Raw genomic sequence first — 17,461 nt, 5'->3', positions numbered from 1 at the left:
GTTTCCGTCACCCTGCAAGAGAGAAGGTCCATCATTCACTGAGGCAACCACTGAGACAATTAACATTGAACACGTGAAATGCGAGATGCTTTCTACCTAGGGATTTTATCGTTTCTACGTTGTCAGAAGTGGGGTTTAAACAAAAGTCTCCAGGAAAAGCTGCAACCTAAACGCAACGCCTTAGACCACCAACCATCCAACCTGTGTCTCTTATACGGAATTATATTTTATTTCTTTCTACTTGTTGAAAAGAAAAAAAGTGAAATCATGTAATGAGAAAAATGTCTTTTTTCATGGGAAAAACAAGTACGAGCAAATGTAAAGTTTAGAGCAGCGCTCAATAAAAACGATCAGAAACCGAAAGTGCTTCTTATGCGGATCAGTATATTCCGATGCCGGTGGTTCTGCAGAAGAAATAAGAGTAGCCGAACTCCAAGCACTGTGTTGCCATTACGGCTACTCTGGCTGCAGCTGCTTTAAGATCTACTCAGCGAGCACAGAAAGTTGAAGGAGGTCAGACTGGTTTGCGCTGTCTAAATAACAGTGTGTGATTTTAAATAAGACTATTTACAATGTAATACATGCTCCAAAAGTACTGCACTGGCTGCTATTTGAAACGCCTTCATAAATGACGCGTAATAGAGATTGATGCAGCTGGCTTTTATGCTTCACAATACATTGCAATCAGGAAAGTATACTGTATTGTAATCAGGAAAATAAATCAATTATTAATATGCAATACAACGTCTGTTCTTAAAAATGATAGCTGTTTTACACTGACGTCGCTCTTTATGAGATAATCCAGATTGTGAAGACGACTGCACCCTAGCAGATCAAAATATAACACAATGGCTGTAAAGCACACTCTGAATCGATCCGAAAATTTGATTTCCTCGATCCGTTTAGGCTACAACAGGCAACTTGGCGTTTCTCCAGCAAACCATTTCTCAGTTTTGTGAATGACTTGTGCTTCCAGCACACCAACTTCTGTAGCTTGTCTGGATGGCCGAGTGGTCTGATGCGCCAGTTTTAAGGGCTCATGTTTTTCCATTGCTTGGGTGTTTTGGTCTCTGAATAGAGGCGTGGGTTCAAATCCCACTTCTGACAGCTACCGTCTTTTCCCTGCCTTGCGTTTTTCCTGTCTTCTTGTGCTTGCTGACAACGACAGGAAGAGGAAAACGGAGAAACCGGCTTGGGGGCACATGATGGTCAGGGAAGTACTTCTTGAACACTTATGTGATTAGCAGAAAGTCAAATAGGCTTCGATGTCTGCCTTAAGAACTGTTTGGGCTGCCTGTAATCGAGGAAAGATTAACTGCAAAGTATGCATTCAAATGTGAAAGACCGAAATAGAAAACCAGAAGAAGACTTATTAAAAGAAACATTGTTTTCCTTGCGGTTTATCCTGTATTTCACTGGCTGGAGACGCTGTGTCCGGGCTCAGCGGTTATATAAGAAAAGACACAGGCGGGGTTCATGGTTTTGTGCTCCCCCTGCGGAATGCGCGTCTCTTCTCTCCTTTAATACCTTCATACACTCCTCTCAAACCACAGCAAATTCCCAGAATATTTCGGTTTTACCTATTTCACAGGTAGTGGGTCTTCCTTTCCGAGATCACAGGTAGAAACAATAAATACGCTGAAAACAGGAAGGTATTCCTGATCGTAGGCGAAGATGTGCAAAAATAAATTTCCTAAAATCCAACAAGGTCCAGTCACGTTCAGGTACTATTCTGATGTAGATGAATATTTTTGGCACAGCTGTTACAACAAACAGGCAAATAAACTTTTTTTATTATTTCATTCGAGCTTTTTTTGAAAATGTTTTTTTCCATTCACTAAATAATACAAAACACAAACCCACCATAAACGTCTGACCATTGATATTCCTGAATTATAAGCTCGTACACACGTACCGCGAAATTCGTGTAAGAGTCACAGCTGGGAGGCAGTTCAACGAATATGATGCCTTTCAGAGGCCGAGTATTAGACACGCGTTATCGTGCGGAGCTTATTCTTCCTCTACCGCAGTCTTTGCCTCGGGCCACCCCTCTTGGCACATTAGCACTTTTAATTTTCGATTTTCTGTATAGAACACCGAATATCTTGAGGAAGTCTGTCAAGCAAAGACTGCTGGATAATTGAGGTGCAAACGTTGGTTCAAAATCAACATCCTCTGCTATTGCCGTTGATTCTTTGAGAGTTTCTTCAAGTTCTTCATCTGACCTTCAATATCGAGGGATATTGAGCATAATACCGTACTATTTGTAGCTTTCTTTTGATCGCCTGTTTTATTAAAATGCCAGCCTATTTTACAGTTATTTAGATATTTGGCAAGGTGTAATAGCCCCCCTCGCATCCTCAGCTAAAATATTTTAAAAGTACAACAAAATTACATTATATTGAACAGCGTTTATGTTAACATTTATATTCAAATTAAAGTAAATATACGAAAATATTAAAATACAACTTCGGCGATCTGTCGTTTTTGCTTGTCAAGTTCTCAAACAATTTTGCTATGTATTTTAAATTACTTTAGCTGAAGATGCAACGGGAGCATAAGTGAATTCTCCCGCCACCCACTGGAACCTATAATTCCATGGGTGAATACTAACTGCTTGGAAATTGCCAATGTCCGTAATTATTGGAAATTCCCGGTAATGTTGACTCTGGTACTCAATTGTTTACTACTGCAAATATCAAAATAGTTCAGGTTTTGCGGAACAATTAAATTTTTGCGGCGATGATGTTTACTATAGGAAGAAGTGCGTCCCTGGGTGGGATCAAAAAACCCACCTTGGAGTTAATAGCCAAACACGCTAACAGGTTGCACCACAGAAATGCTTACACCTTGCTTTTTTTCATTTACATACTTTTGGTGAACAAAAAAATTCGCTCGCATTTCATCTTTCGCAAGCTATATGATTTTAAAAAAAGCAAGTTGTTCTGCAAAGGAAATGAATAAACGCATTAAACCAAATCAAGACCTCTTTGAGTGTCCCAAATTACATGTTCTGTAAAACAAGACAGGAAAAAAGGTACCGCTGGAATTCGGATCCAGGATCTCCTCTTTATGAAATAAGTGCTTTCACCAGCTTTACCACAGCGCCGGCAGAACACTATTCTTATACAGGTGGGTACCCACCCTCAAACCTTTGTTCTCCCGCTACTTTACCTTTGCCTACTGCCCTGTCTCTCTCACACCTGAAGAAGGCTCCACGGCCGAAACGTTGTTGTCTCTTTCTTCTTTTTTCCAGCATGGAATAAACCTATTACCTATTCTTATACAGCCGCTTGGACACACCGCTCTGAGACATCTGAGGTCGATGTGCGCTGAGCCTGGTCGCCGACCAAAATCATGCCCAAGGGTAGATAGCTTTCGTGACGAGGTGGCCGAGTGGTTAAGGCGATGGACTGCTAATCCATTGTGCTCTGCACGCGTGGGTTCGAATCCCATTCTCGTCGGTTTAGGTCTTCGACTTGTGACCCGTTTCTAAGTCTGACTTGCTTTCTTTAGCTACTGTAGTAGAGCAGTAATATTTCTAGCGTTGGCTGAACATGGCTTACAGCAGTAGCTGACAGATATAGTCTCTTAATAGGTTAAATTTATGCTTTGTACTGCTTTCACCTGATATTAATAGTAGTCCTGATGAACGATTTAGGGACATGGCGCATCTTGAAAATGTTCTTGTTAATTTCAGTTTGGAAAAAATGCACTCACCAGAAGCAGAAACTGGTCGTATCTGCAAAATGCGCAATGCAATAGCAATGTCTTGCTATGAGTCCTTACCTGTTACAGGAGGCGTTGTAGGACTTTTTAGCTCAGAAAAAGCTATCAATTCATCTTACATTTCTACTCCATCAATATTAGCAATGTTATCTTTACTAAGCTCTAAATATAGCTCTAATTAAATGCAAATTTTAAAATACATTTTAAAATAAATGCTATTCCATATATTGTAACTTTGTGGTATTTAGAATTTTTATCTGAGGATGCAAGGGAAAGTATTATACAAATGTGAAAGAGGCTTGTATTTTAATACAATTTTCGATCAAAAGAAAACCAAAATCCGTATGATATTACCGTCAATATCCCTTGATATCAACGTTCAGTTGAAAGATTTGAAGAAACTCTCAGACAAGCAACTGCAGTAGCAGAGAGTTTTGATTTGAACCGATGCTTGCAGCTCAATACTCCATTCGTCCTTGAAAGAAGCAAAGACAGGGATGTTTTGAGTGTCTCCATGATCCTCTTCTCAAGCCAAAAGAATGGTTTTATATGATCCTGATCCCACTAGAAAAAGGGTCAATTTCCGCCAGCACTGATGTCCCTTCAAACGTTTTACGTTAAGAACTCTGGACGTTTATACAGTGGAAGCCTGGTCCATTTCTTCTTCTGAACGAGACTATGGGAGTGAGTATTTTGATGTCGAACTGGGATTTAAATAAAGAGGAACACTAAACTACATTGGGCTACACGTGTGACAAAGCATTTGCTGTTCGACCTCTCGATAGCTCAGTTACTAGATCTTAAGACTGTAAACAAAAACAGTGGGCACTTCTTATGTCCCTGGTTTGAATCCAGCTCGAAGGATGGTGTTTTCTTGTTCCTTAATCAAAAAGTGAAAATTGCGAATTTGTCTTTCACTTTGATGTTCACCCGAAAGCTCAGTATACAAAGAAGTAGAGGCTCCTGTTCTGAATAATCCTCACGTCTGACTGTTTTGCTTAGACCTTTAAAATGTACACTGTGGACTGTTTGCTCTTCCTAACACAATTAAAAAGCCGCCGACAAACTTACCGATCGGGAGTTTAGTTCAGTGATAGCGCGCACTTAAGACGCTCCGTTTTCTATCGCCGGCATCTCTGTATTCTTTTTAAACGCGATATCTTTTATTCTTCGTGTGTGAATTTCAGGGAGACTCATAAACTCTTTGTCTGTTTTAAAGATACATTATTTTAAACCAGACATAATGAAAGACGTAGTAACTAGACACACGTACAAAACACATGAATAGTAGCGGCTCTGAACTGAATGTGGTGCTGTATGGGAACGCGATGCAAACGCCAATGGCACACTGGATAACGTGTCTGATTACGGATCAGAAGACTTTAGGTTTCTACTCCTTCCTGGTTCGTGAAGAAGCTTTTAAACCACGCTACTCAACACTGACATCGTAGTGTGTGCGGTCCTACACAACCTTACTATCGACTGGATGAGTCTTCTGTTCAATCTCCGATTCTTTCCGCACATTCCTGCTATTTCACCACCGTTATTGTAGGATAACAGCCAAAGACACGAGAAGATATACTATTCCGAAGAAATGTCTTAAAAAATCACGTTAAAAAGGGTGACAATAAGTTTTTGTTTCTTTAACGTAACCTTACTTTAGCCTGTAAAGTTCACATTATTTTCTGTAGCCGCAAATCCTCAATATTTCTGCTGTCTCCCGAGAAACACAAGCGTGGAGTCAAATCATATTAAATAACACAACACATCTATTAATTTAACACCCAGATGTGACAGAACACATGTAAGACTTACACACAGCTTTTAATATGCTATAGTGAATTTGCAAGTGTCCTGGGGAGGGAAGAGAACTGATATTAAGGAAATACATATTTAAAGGGGATGTAACTGAATAATTTTTTAGCATTATTTATTGTGTTTTGACTCTATACTTGTGTTTCTCAGGAGACAGCAGAAATATTGATGTTTACATTTATTTTCACATTCCCGGTGATATTGACTTAGGTACTCAACTATTTACTCGTAGTTTGACTCGTGTCAAAAGTTGAAAATCTCTGCAAACATCAAGATGGCTAAGGACGTGGAAAGAAACTCAATCACATTTAGAGAAGGTAATGTTTAGATCGGATTAATTCGAAGTGTGTCTCTGCGTGCCTTTGATCTACCAACGTTGTGTTTAACTGAAGGACACCCTGAGTGTGGCATAGAAACTAACACATGTCGTATTTTTTCTACATTCACAGATTTTTGGCTAAAGTAAAAACAAATCGTTGTCATTTTCTTGCCAGCTGGCAGTAATTCTTTTGCATTGATAAGAAAGATGAGCACTTTATCTTTCGCAATGTGTGGATTTCTTGAAAAATAAGCTGTGCCAAAAAGGAAATGAACACTTCTTTTAAACATAATGCAGAAGCATGTTGTCTATATCAATAAACGGTGCGAGAAGACAGGAAGAAAGGCACCGCTGGGATTTGAACCCAGGATTTCCTGTTTATTAGACAGGAGCTTTAACCAACTAAGCCACAACGAGGGCGAAGCAGTACCCTTTTACAGCCAATTGCACACACTGCTCTGTCACATCTTCGTTCGGTGTGCGGTGAGCCTTCTCGCTGAGCATGTTGAGAAAGGATGTGAAATGGCTTTTATCCGGCAATTTCATTACCAAGGAGCTCAATATGCTTTTGATGATCTACAGGGTGTCCAGTGCAACACAGGCGATGGACTGCTAGGATTTGGAGCCAGGATTTCCCGTTAGCTAGACAGGTACTTTAACCAACTAAGCCACGGCGCCGGCAGAATTCTCCTCTTTTACTGCCACTTGGACACACCGCTCTGAGACACCTGCGTTCAGTAAGCGCTGAGTCGGCTGGCTGAGCACGTTCCCTCCTTTACATTCAATAGGAGTCCCGACACGAAGGGAAATGGCTTTTATTGTGCACTTTTCATGTCCAATGCGCTTGACATCTCCCAAGGGCGACAGAGTTCATTTACGACACTTTTCCTTTCTTTCTTTCTTCTTTCTGTACTCTTTGATGAAACAAAACGAGAAATCATGTAAGGGAAAATGTCTTTTTTCATGGAGAAAACATGCACCAGGAAATGTTGTGTTTAGAAGAAGTGAGTTAACATGAAAAGTGACCTAATTTACCGGAGCAAATGCTCACCTAGCAAGATCTGCTTTACTACTAGAGAGAAGTAGAGTGAAAGACGTGATCATTTCACGCCGTTGTGGAACAAAACTCTTTTTTCTTGGAATTCTAAATCAATTAGAAATTCAGAGCGACACATAAAGGCTTTGTCTGCTTAAAAGTGATGATTTTTTAAAACTGATAAAAATGTAGAAAACACGTTTCTCACGTAGAAATTTAAGATGGGGGTGGGGTATTACTAGTAGCGGCGCTGAACTCACCATGGTGCAATTGAGTTACGTGACGGGCTAGTGGTTTAATGGATAACGCGTCTGATTTCGGTTTATAAGATTGTCGATTCGACTTCTACCGGGGTTGTGTGATTTAAATCAGGCTCCTCAGAAATATATGTCCGTTATGTAAATGAACCGCACCTGAAAGCAAACGTTGGGTCTGGGTTCCTTTCTTTCCTGCATGAAATAGCAAATCGTTACAAAAAAAACACCAACTAATGTCCAATAGTTAGTCATTTAAGTAAACATGAATATACTGTAAGGTCTTGGTACATGGGAGTGGATTTCAACCACAATTAAAAAAGGGCAAATTATAATTACAGGCTTCAGACACTTTTTCATACAAAAGTGACCAAACACTCCCTAACTTTCAGGTTTGCTTGAACCTGTAACAAAAAAGCGGTCTGAAACTTCCATTCTCTGATGTCACTTTCTCTAAAGTCAGACGTGATGTTTCGCAGACGTGCAGTGTGCCTTTTCTCTTGTCGTGTTCAAGATGAAACGCTGCATAAGCTCCTGACTGCGTGTTCTGTACTGTTCTGTTATTTCGTTCAGATTACCTATGTGGTGTACAGATAAAACTGAACAGCGTGGTGTAATTTCCGGGTTGGGCACCAGCAGCACCTGCAAACCCATCAGCTGACCTTGACGTGATTTGAACACGCAATCTTCTGAGCTGGAGTCAGACGCACTATCGTTGCGCCACGAAGTCACTCGCTATACATGCTTTTAATTCCCTCAAAGAGAAAAATCAGCGTCCCTGAAAAATATATATTTTTTTCATTCTCTCCTGTGTGGAGCGCCTCCGAGGGTCTCTTCTTCCCAGACCACAGATTATTCTTCCCGCCCGGCTCTCTCACAGAGACCAGACACACCGTCTCCACTAATGTGTTTACTACATCTATAGATCTGACCCCCTACAGCCCCGATATTCCTGGACAGGATATTTACCACCCTTTTATCATGAACTTCTCAACTTGACCTCTCCCAGGAGAAGCACAATTAACACAGAATCCTCTCTCCATTTAGTTGAGATCACCTTTGTGTCAGTGCAAATGTTTGTGAGCTGTCAATTAAATTTTAATATTGGTTGTACTGGTGTGCTGCTTGTCTGTGAAAAATTAATCTTCTGCTTCTTCATGCCGAATCATCTGCAAAGGTCGAGTTTATTCAATGTTTGCGCACAGCACTCCATCAGGAATATTTTGTCCTAGTTCAATAAGGACTTACTGCACGAATTCACAAACCTCACAAACCGATAAAACCGGTTTGCTGGTTAAAAGATTTTATTAAATGTGAAAAAAGGTCTGATTGTGAAAAGATCAAAATGTTAGTGAAAAAATCAGTAACATGAGGAAAAACAAACTGTGGGAGCCCCATGACTCCCCATGTCATGCCGTATTTCTCTCTCATTCTACTGGGAGTGGTGCCGTCGCTTCTGGATAAAGACTCTCAGTAGTCATTCCAGACAGGTCAGGTATGACTGTGCTTTGCCACAAGAACCTCAGAGATTGTAAGCTGGGTAGTTTCAGATCACTATTTTATTAAAGGTTCAAGCAAACCCGAATACCTTTGCAAGAGACATTTCAGAATCCCAGTCAAATCCAGTATGATTGCTGGATCCTTCGAATTCGACTGAACTATAGCACAGATCTGCAGTCCACCATTAGAATACTGTGGGTGTGTTGTATAAGCCATACCACCCAAAATAGTTCTAAAACAGGAGATGCATTCTCGTTTAGGAATGTGGTATAAAGTGAAATGGTCTGGGAAGAGTCCTACGTTTGAACAGTTCAAAATAGACGTAAAGGGGTATTTACGGACTCTTTCGAAATGTAAGAACAAGCTGTGCGTACCTTATCTTTATTTACCTTGTGTAATCGTTTTTCATAAAGTGTAATTGTATTATAGCATGTGCCCCTGATGATTTTCTTGATACGTTATATGTGCTTTTGTTTGTATTGTATGTAGTTTTGTTGTTCAAATAAAACGTAAAAGACACAACTTTCCAGATGCGGCTGCTGTAAAAATAAAATGACATCAAGGGTGCTGTACGCAGAGGTCTGAAACCTGCTCCACAGAAGATCTTTATCCAGAGGTGTTAAAGAAGTCGAGATCTCGCCATGAGAGGGGAAGCATCTCAGAAAAAGCAGGTGCAGTCGGTTCCACGGTCATAACGCCACTAAGTCGGGCGACAAGAGCAAAACCCACCCGGCTTCCTCCCGGCAAGTAATGAGACAAAGAGACAGCGCACAGCGGGTAGTGTGGCCGAGCGGTCTAAGGCGCTGGATTAAGGCTCCAGTCTCTTCGGGGGCGTGGGTTCAAATCCCACCGCTGCCAGGTGCTTCTGTCGAGACCCCCTTTCAGCTGACTTCAGACGAAAGGGAGGGAACTGCTTTTTGGCAGTCTCTCGAGAAACTAAGCAAAGTGTTTAAAGATACTTTCTCAGCTTGACATCAAGGCACAAAACAAAAACCTTCTTGCGTCCTCTCAACCCAAAAGCGCTTTGCCACTTTTTGCGTTATGCAGGGAACGACGTCTGCCCAGATCACTTTTGTGTCAATGCAAATCGTAGTGTGCCCTCCGTTTTAATGTTGGCTGTGCTGGCGTGCTGCTTCTGTCTGTGAAACTTGAATGTTCTGCTTCTTCACACCGAATCGTTGGCGGGGGTTGAGCTTGTTAAATCTTTGCGCATAGCGCTCCTTTGGAAGTACTTTGTCCAAGTTCAAAAGCGATCGTGGGATTTACTTCATGCGTTCAAAAAGCATGCCTCGCACGACAGATTTAAATGGGGAATGGAGCCTGCTTCTTGCTGTTTTTCCTGTGGTTGCAGTTACAAAGTTGATCGTGCTTTCACATTCTGTTAACAGTATTCACTGGCTGAGCTTTATCAGTTGGTTCGTAAAGGAATCTCTGCTTCGGTTCCAGAAAAGTCATCTGTAGTGTGTTTTTTTCTGTGCCCATGGCAGTCTTTTAAAGCTGGTAGTAATGGCGGCAAAGTTAATTGTTTATCCTCTTTAAAAGAATAAGGACGGGCTGGGGCGAGCTCCATTTACCACTCTTTCAGCTAACTGCGGAACTCGCGAACTGATTACACTGCAGAGCCACAGGTGCCTCGCTTTTCTCCATTCTCTGGGTTAGGGTGAAAAAAAAAACTTTGCTGGTATTAGCTGGCCTGCTCGGAGTACCTCTTCTTCACTGATAAGCAAGATTTGTGTTTCATCTTTCGCAAGCTGTATAGATTTCTTTCAAAACAAGTTGTTCCAGAAAGGAAACGAACACTTGCATTCACCTGAATTAAAAGGCATGGGATTTGCCCGTAAGGATAAATTCTGTACAGTAAGACAGGAAGAAAGGCACCGCTGGGAAACGGACCCAGGATCTCCTGTTTACTAGACAGGCGCTTTAGCCAACTAAGCCACAGTGCCGGCAAAGGGCTGTCCTTTGACAGCCACTTGGACACGTCTCAACTGCTCTGAGACATCTGCGTTCGGTGTGCACCGAGCCTGCTCGCCTTGCAAGTTGCCTCATTTACATGCGATAGCTCCAGCACTAAGAGAAAGGAAGAGAAATGGCTTTTATCTGGCACTTTTCATGTGAGAGGATCTCAATCTGCTTTCCGTGTACAAGAGGATGTCCAACTCATGTAGCTAAAGACGTAGACGACAGTGCTCCACTGAAATCTTGATCTCACAACCCTCGGCATGACTCCGCTGTGTTCTGCGTTAGACAAAGGGGGGAAAAGACTTCTTTCATCACACGTTTTGCACTGTTTACGGTGTTTGCAGTGCTCTTTCTTAAATGAAAACCAGGAATCGGCACCATATGAGGTGAGACTAGATAATATTGGAACAAGTAGCCTCGCCATTCCATGCGTGACGTGAGCAAAGTGTAATTCCTGTCTTTATAGTGTGCTTGTTAGAGACTTAGCTGGCACCCAGAGCGCTTTAAATCCGGGAGTCAGCAGCCCAAGACAAGAGAGCTTCCTTCGTCTATGTTTTTTGCGTGAAGGGGGGAAACCATGTGTGTGCTGAAAACGATCTTAGTATCGAAGTGCCGTCCCACATAACCGATCCGAACAATCTGCTTTACAGAGGAGCACTGCCGGAGCTTATCGTTGGCAAACTGAAGACCAGGCCGACCTCTTCTGTGACTCTTGAACACTGAATCTCAAGGTTGTGAATTCAAGCTCCACGCTGGCGGGAAATTCCATAGGTAATGATCACATTTTCTTCCATGCTAATCAAAAGAAATATTAAGAAACTTTTCCCGATACCAGTTTTTTACAAAAGTAAAGGCACACGGCACATGTGTGCCACACCACGTCCAAGTTTAGTGACAACTACCTCAGAGATTGTAAGCTGGGTAGTTTCAGATCAGATCACTTTTTTTATCAAAGGTTGAAGCAAACCCGTGTAGCGGCAATGCTTGTTAGGAAGACAGAATTAAGTATTGCGGTGCTTTCCCAAATGAGGCCTCAAATCTCTGTTCATCTCTGTGGTGCAGCCACAGAGAAACTATTCATGCAGGCTGATTTAAAGATGTTTTCTTTTGATAAGGGACAGCTCCCAAAGGGGGATGCACTTAGCTAAGCCTGGCTATCATGATCAATGGTCATCCATTGGCGCCTATCTGTCTAGGGAGTGCCAGATGGACATCTGGACTGCATTCCTAAGTGTCAGGAGTAAGTGACTCATATCTCACCTTGATCAACCAATCAGGGACTGGTAGGGCCGAGTAACCCACGTGGGACTCTGATGCCCATGGAACTTTCAGCCAATGAACGAGCTGAAGTTCCTCCAGGTAACAACAGGCAACACAGAGAGCCTGAGAGAATTCTGTGAACTTTTTCGGACAATTCAAAGGAGAATTCCAGGGCAGGACAGCCCAGGAGCAGAAGGCTCCCAAGGGAAAGGCATTCTCGCAGCGCGCCTCCTGACCATCCTGAGACTCAGCCCGGACAACCACGGAACGGCCAGTGTGTCCGAGTGCCAGAACTTTCCTTTGCTCTAAGAGTCTAGAGCGGAGGTTGCCAGAGAGTAACCAGAGGATCCACCCGAGGTTAGCATCAGCAGCAAGCCTCGTGAACAGGTCGGAACTGTGGACAGCTGAATCACTATTCAGAACTAGCGCTTCATCAGGAACGAACCGGTCCTCTTCCTGACTTGCTGGGACCCACAGTAATCTTTTCTCCTGTGCACAAACTTTGCTAGTTAAAGCCAACACTAACTAGCCGGTCAATGAGCGTCAGCAGCGCACCGTCGCAAGCCGCACAGCACAGCCTGGCACGGAGCCAGAGAGCCCTCAGGAGATCTGAATCTCCAGAGATTGGATGAGTATTCAACTTCAATGCATTACAGCTCGAGAATTCAATTGTTATCCCAACCAATTGATATCGATTTAATTCCTAAGAGTTATGTACTTGTTTTGAGTATCCAATGTAGATGTTATAACCAAGTTCATTTACGAAACGTTCTAAATGAATGATATACTGAACGTATGTCCTCTTGATATATGTAACTCTTCGTAACTCATTGAATATATACCTTTTGGATTCTGATAACCCTCTCGATAAGATCTGTTAGGGTTTACATGCATATTCTATGTATTAATAAATGTATCCTCCTGTATTAGTACCTGTGTGTGTGCGTTGTTTGAGTTATATCGCATGGTTGGATTCTAAAGCCATTAAAAGAATCATTTTGTGATTTACTGCTACAATTAATAATTGTCCCAGTAAATGCCCAAACCCTACAGAACTGGTGCCTTCAGAGAGCACACTACACCCGAATACTTTTGCAAGAGACATTTCAGAATCCCAGTCAAATCCAGTACGATTGCTGGATCCTTCGAATTCGACTGAACTATAGCACAGATCTGCAGTCCACCATTAGAATACTGTGGGTGTGTTGTATAAGCCATATCGCCCAAAATAGTTCTAAAACAGGAGATGTATCCTCGTTTAGGAATGTGGTATAAAGTGAAATGGTCTGGGAAGAGTCCTACGTTTGAACAGTTCAAAATAGACGTAAAGGAGTATTTACGGACTCTTTTGAAATGTAAGAACAAGCTGTGCGTACCTTATCTTTATTTACCTTGTGTAATCGTTTTTCATAAAGTGTAATTGTATTATAGCATGTGCCCCTGACGATTTTCTTAATATGTTATATGTGTTCTTGTTTGTATTGAATTTAATTTTGTTGTTCAAATAAAAATTAAAAAACATAACTTTTCAGATGTGGCTGCTGTAAAAATAAAATGGCATCAAAGGTGCTGTACGCAGAGGTCTGAAGCCTGCTCCACAGAAGAACTTTATCCAGAAGTGTTAAAGAAGTCAAGATCTCCCCATGAGAGGGGAAGCATCTCAGAAAAAAGCAGGTGCAGTCGTTTCCACGGTCATAATGCCACTAAGTCGGGTGACAAGAGCAAAAGCCACCCGGCTTTCTCCGAGCAAGTAATGAGACAAAGAGGCCTACTATGACAGGTAGCATGGCTGAGTGGTCTAAGACACTGGGTCGAGGCGTAAGTCTGTTTTGGGGTGTGAGTTCAAATCCCACTGCTGCTAGCTGCTTTTGTTGGGACTCCTCTTCATCTGACTTCAAATGAAAGAGAAGGAATTGCTTTTTGACAATCTTAGGGCAATGGATGTTAAGTTTCTGCAGCTGAAAACACAGGCAAAACTGCTCCATGTGAGTCTTGAACTCACAAGCTCGGCATTACTCCGCCGTGTACTGCTGTATAAGTACCGCGCTTACTGGAAGGTTGCAGAACCTTGGAGAGAACTGTGCTGGAAATCGAAATTACAGATTTCATTATCTGCACATTTAATAACTAGGAGAGATAACTCCTTCGGGTTCTAAAGCTCAGAAGTGCACTTTAAGAAGTCTTTGCTTTTGTGAGATGGATCTCCGAGGTGCACCTTTTTTCTTATTACTAAAGATACCTCTACATTGTGAATTATTTGAAGACCTAGAAAAAGGAACGTGGCATTAGTTGAAATAAGCACCGAATGGTTAGAATTCAACCTACATACTTGCACAGGTCACTCGGCCACGGACAAGAATGATCAGCTACCACCACTATTATTATTGTTATTATTATTCAACCAGTTGGGGAACAACACAGTCGAACAATCCCACTGTTCTTATTGCAAGAAAAATAACATGAGACCACTGTAAGAGGAAGAGTGTTGTAATTCTTTGAACAATGGATGTCTATTTTTCACTCTTATGGGCAACCCTGTGGTATTTCTTTTTCTCTTCGGTGTTGTGCACAGGCAAGTTCTGCAGCGATATTTGCCGCAGACATTTCTCCGCAGCTCCGTATTAAATCCGTTCTCAACTGCAATGGACAGAAGATTGTCACTTCTCTACTACAGCAGCATCAGTAAAAGACCCTCTGAAAACAGTAAAGCACTAAAGCACTGCAAAACTGAATTCGGAAGAAACATATTAGGGATTTTGAGTGATGTCCGCATACAAGCAGTCCAGTACAGACACTGAAGTCTTTGAATATCGACTCTCTATTTTGCGCTGCCTTTTCCTTGGAGTAAAACTATTCAACTGGAAGAATGTTTATCACAGGTTTAAAACTTGCCGTTGCTATTTGGAGAAATCCACAACCTCGTGTTTTCACATGCTTTAAAAGTACACCCATACACACAGAAAAAAATAACGACACTGCTAATGATTTTTACAGAGCCAAATCACAGTTGACCTTTCTGAGCCAATTGATAAAGCCGACCCAGTGAGTAGTATAGCAGAACATCAAAGAGCGTTCAACTTTCTAACTACCGCAACCACAGGAACAACAGCAAGAAGCGAATCAATTTCCCATTAAATGGTGTTGTTGTTTGAGGTATGCGTTGTAAACACATGCACTAAATCCCAATCTCTTCTAAATTTGGACAAAGTATTTCTGATGGAGCACTGTGCGCAAAGATTAAATAAACTGTACTCCTACCGACAATTGAGCGTGAAAAAGCAGAGCGTTCAAGTTTCACTGACAAAAACGCTACCACAGAAAAGCCACACAAAAGCACTATTAAATGGAATTGACGGCACACTACGATTCGCACGGACTCAAAAGTTGTTCCCTGCATAATGAGCAATCCAATGAGCATTTCTGTTGAGAAGAAAACTAAAGCTTTTTTCTGCCTTGACATTAAGCTTACAAAGACAATCGTGAAAAACCTAGCTCAGTGAGCAAGGCTTTAACACAGAAAGACCTGGTAGTGGTAGGATTCAAACCCACACCTCTGAAGAGACTGGAGCCTAAAACGCACCACTCAGCCACACTACCATTGATGAGACCCTCCATCCTCACATTACTTGGTCGGAGAACGCCGGGTGGCTTCAGCTCTTCTTGTCCGACGTGTGGAAACGACTGTACCATCGTTTTCTGAGATGCTTCCTGTCACTTGGTGAAATCTCTACTTCTTTGGCAGCTCTGAATATAGTTCTTCTTTGGAGCAGGCTTCAGACCTTTTATTTAATGTATAAAGGAGGGCACATTCCGAAATGTGTAATTCCTGTTTTAGAAATGCTCTGCTCTGACACATGTCAGTGTGGGGAGTGGGCAGGTAGAGAGCTTTTACAAATGCTCATGATGTTTCTCACTTGGTGTTACCTGCGGTATTATCTCTCTCTGAGCCTTTGGAAAGAAAAGAGTGGCTCCAGTGTGAGGTAACTTTTTGAACAGCCGGTCTCCTTGTCTTACAAAACAAGAAAAAAAAATCAACTGGGAAACTGCCTAGTGGACATTTTGTCGTCTTCTTCTGACCTGTATTTGATGTGATTCTCTGAAAACGTGGCACATTATATCTGTGCTACCTGAATGGAGGGTGACTGTACTCATAAGGATCATAGATTCGATGACAAGCATCTAAAAATGAGCATGAGAAAATGACATCATGCTATACGGTTGAATGGCACAAGTTCTCCTGTTCCCTCCACAGAAAATGTGTGTTTTAAAGGAAGTGTCATGTTATTTTTTTGCCAGACAATGCCATGCCATAAGAACAGCGTGGTTGTTTAAATTAATTGGTCTGAAATTGGTTTAAACTGCAGGGAAATAACAACAAAAAAAGAAGTGCTTCTTAACACAGAGATAGTTGGAGATATTTGGCAGCAGTGGGATTCCAACTCACACCCCCAAAGAGACTGGAGCTTTAATCCACCTCTTTAGAGCGCTCGGCTGCATTAGCCTCGACTGCCTCATACCTCACACTGGCTCACAGAAAACTAGGTGACTTGTAAAGGCTGGTAGGAGACGAAAGGAATAAATGCTTCTTTTTTGGACAAAGTCTTTATCTACTAAAAGAAGAAAAGAAATATTTGATTATTATTTTTTCACCAGTTGTTTTGATCAAATTATTGTAATGCAGTGCCATATTAAGGTATAATATGTACATGAACGTCATGTCTGAGTCGGTGATGGCAGCTGACTATCGTTGGAGGACAGTTTATTATGAGAGAGTAAGCCGGCATAATGAGGGAGAAGAGATTGGCCTCTGTGATGCAGTGTCCAGTGACACTAACTATCTGTCCTACTGTTCTCTGCTAACATAGAGGGTGAATGTTTATTTAGGTGAATGTAAGGTTTCTTTCTTGTAAAATATTTTCGAGCGCATTTTGTTGCTGAAAATTAATCTTGTGCGTTTGAATGAATTCCGATATTGTCACCTAATTCTATACACTGTTTCATCAGAGTAGAACATCAGTCAAAAATGTTGAGAAGGTGCTCCTGTTTTCACCATTATAAGAACTGTGATGCACCAGTAATATTTACTCTTATAAAAGTATTGTAATTGTAGTGTTCTATTACAGTCTTGAGTGACACAAACATTCTCTTTTACTGCACCTCTACAACACTTCTCCAGAGGCCAGTTCAGCAAAAAAGGATCCTCAACAAACACTGCAATCGCTTGATAAAAGCCATTTCTCTTAGTGTTGGTGCAACTATTGTATATAAAGGAGGTGACTTGACAATGAAAGGTGTGATCATCTTAACGAGAGTATTCATGAAGGTGTGCGTCGGAAAGCTCTCCACTGGCAATTGACTGGGCTTGTGAAGAAACCAATCTCGCTCAACAACCATACACATGAAGCTGAATCCGTGAGCTGATTGACACAAAACAATGTCACTTCACATTATCCGCAAAGCTGTTTTGCTTGTCTGACCACCTCTTCCCACATTACAGTGAGCACATATCTTTCAGTTTCTTCTCTTGTTTTTTTCTTACTATTTTACTGTCCCTTTCCCCCATGTGGAGATGTATCCACAGCCAAA

The 17,461-nt window shown here is 41.7% G+C and overlaps 2 non-coding genes across 2 annotated transcripts; both read left to right on the top strand.

Annotated features, from left to right (window-relative positions):
• Positions 1 to 3,382: 3,382 nt before the first annotated feature.
• On the top strand, positions 3,383 to 3,464 carry trnas-gcu (transfer RNA serine (anticodon GCU)). Its single transcript has one exon. It is a non-coding gene; the product is annotated as a tRNA-Ser (tRNA).
• A 5,965-nt stretch (positions 3,465 to 9,429) lies between these two features.
• On the top strand, positions 9,430 to 9,511 carry trnal-aag (transfer RNA leucine (anticodon AAG)). Its single transcript has one exon. It is a non-coding gene; the product is annotated as a tRNA-Leu (tRNA).
• The last annotated feature ends 7,950 nt before the right edge of the window (positions 9,512 to 17,461 follow it).

Source organism: Atractosteus spatula, chromosome 10 (assembly GCF_055471065.1).
Source record: "Atractosteus spatula isolate fAtrSpa1 chromosome 10, fAtrSpa1.hap1, whole genome shotgun sequence".
NCBI lineage: Eukaryota > Metazoa > Chordata > Actinopteri > Semionotiformes > Lepisosteidae > Atractosteus > Atractosteus spatula.
The sequence above is the reverse complement of the archived record's forward strand: the minus strand, read 5'-3'. Positions and strand labels throughout refer to the sequence as shown.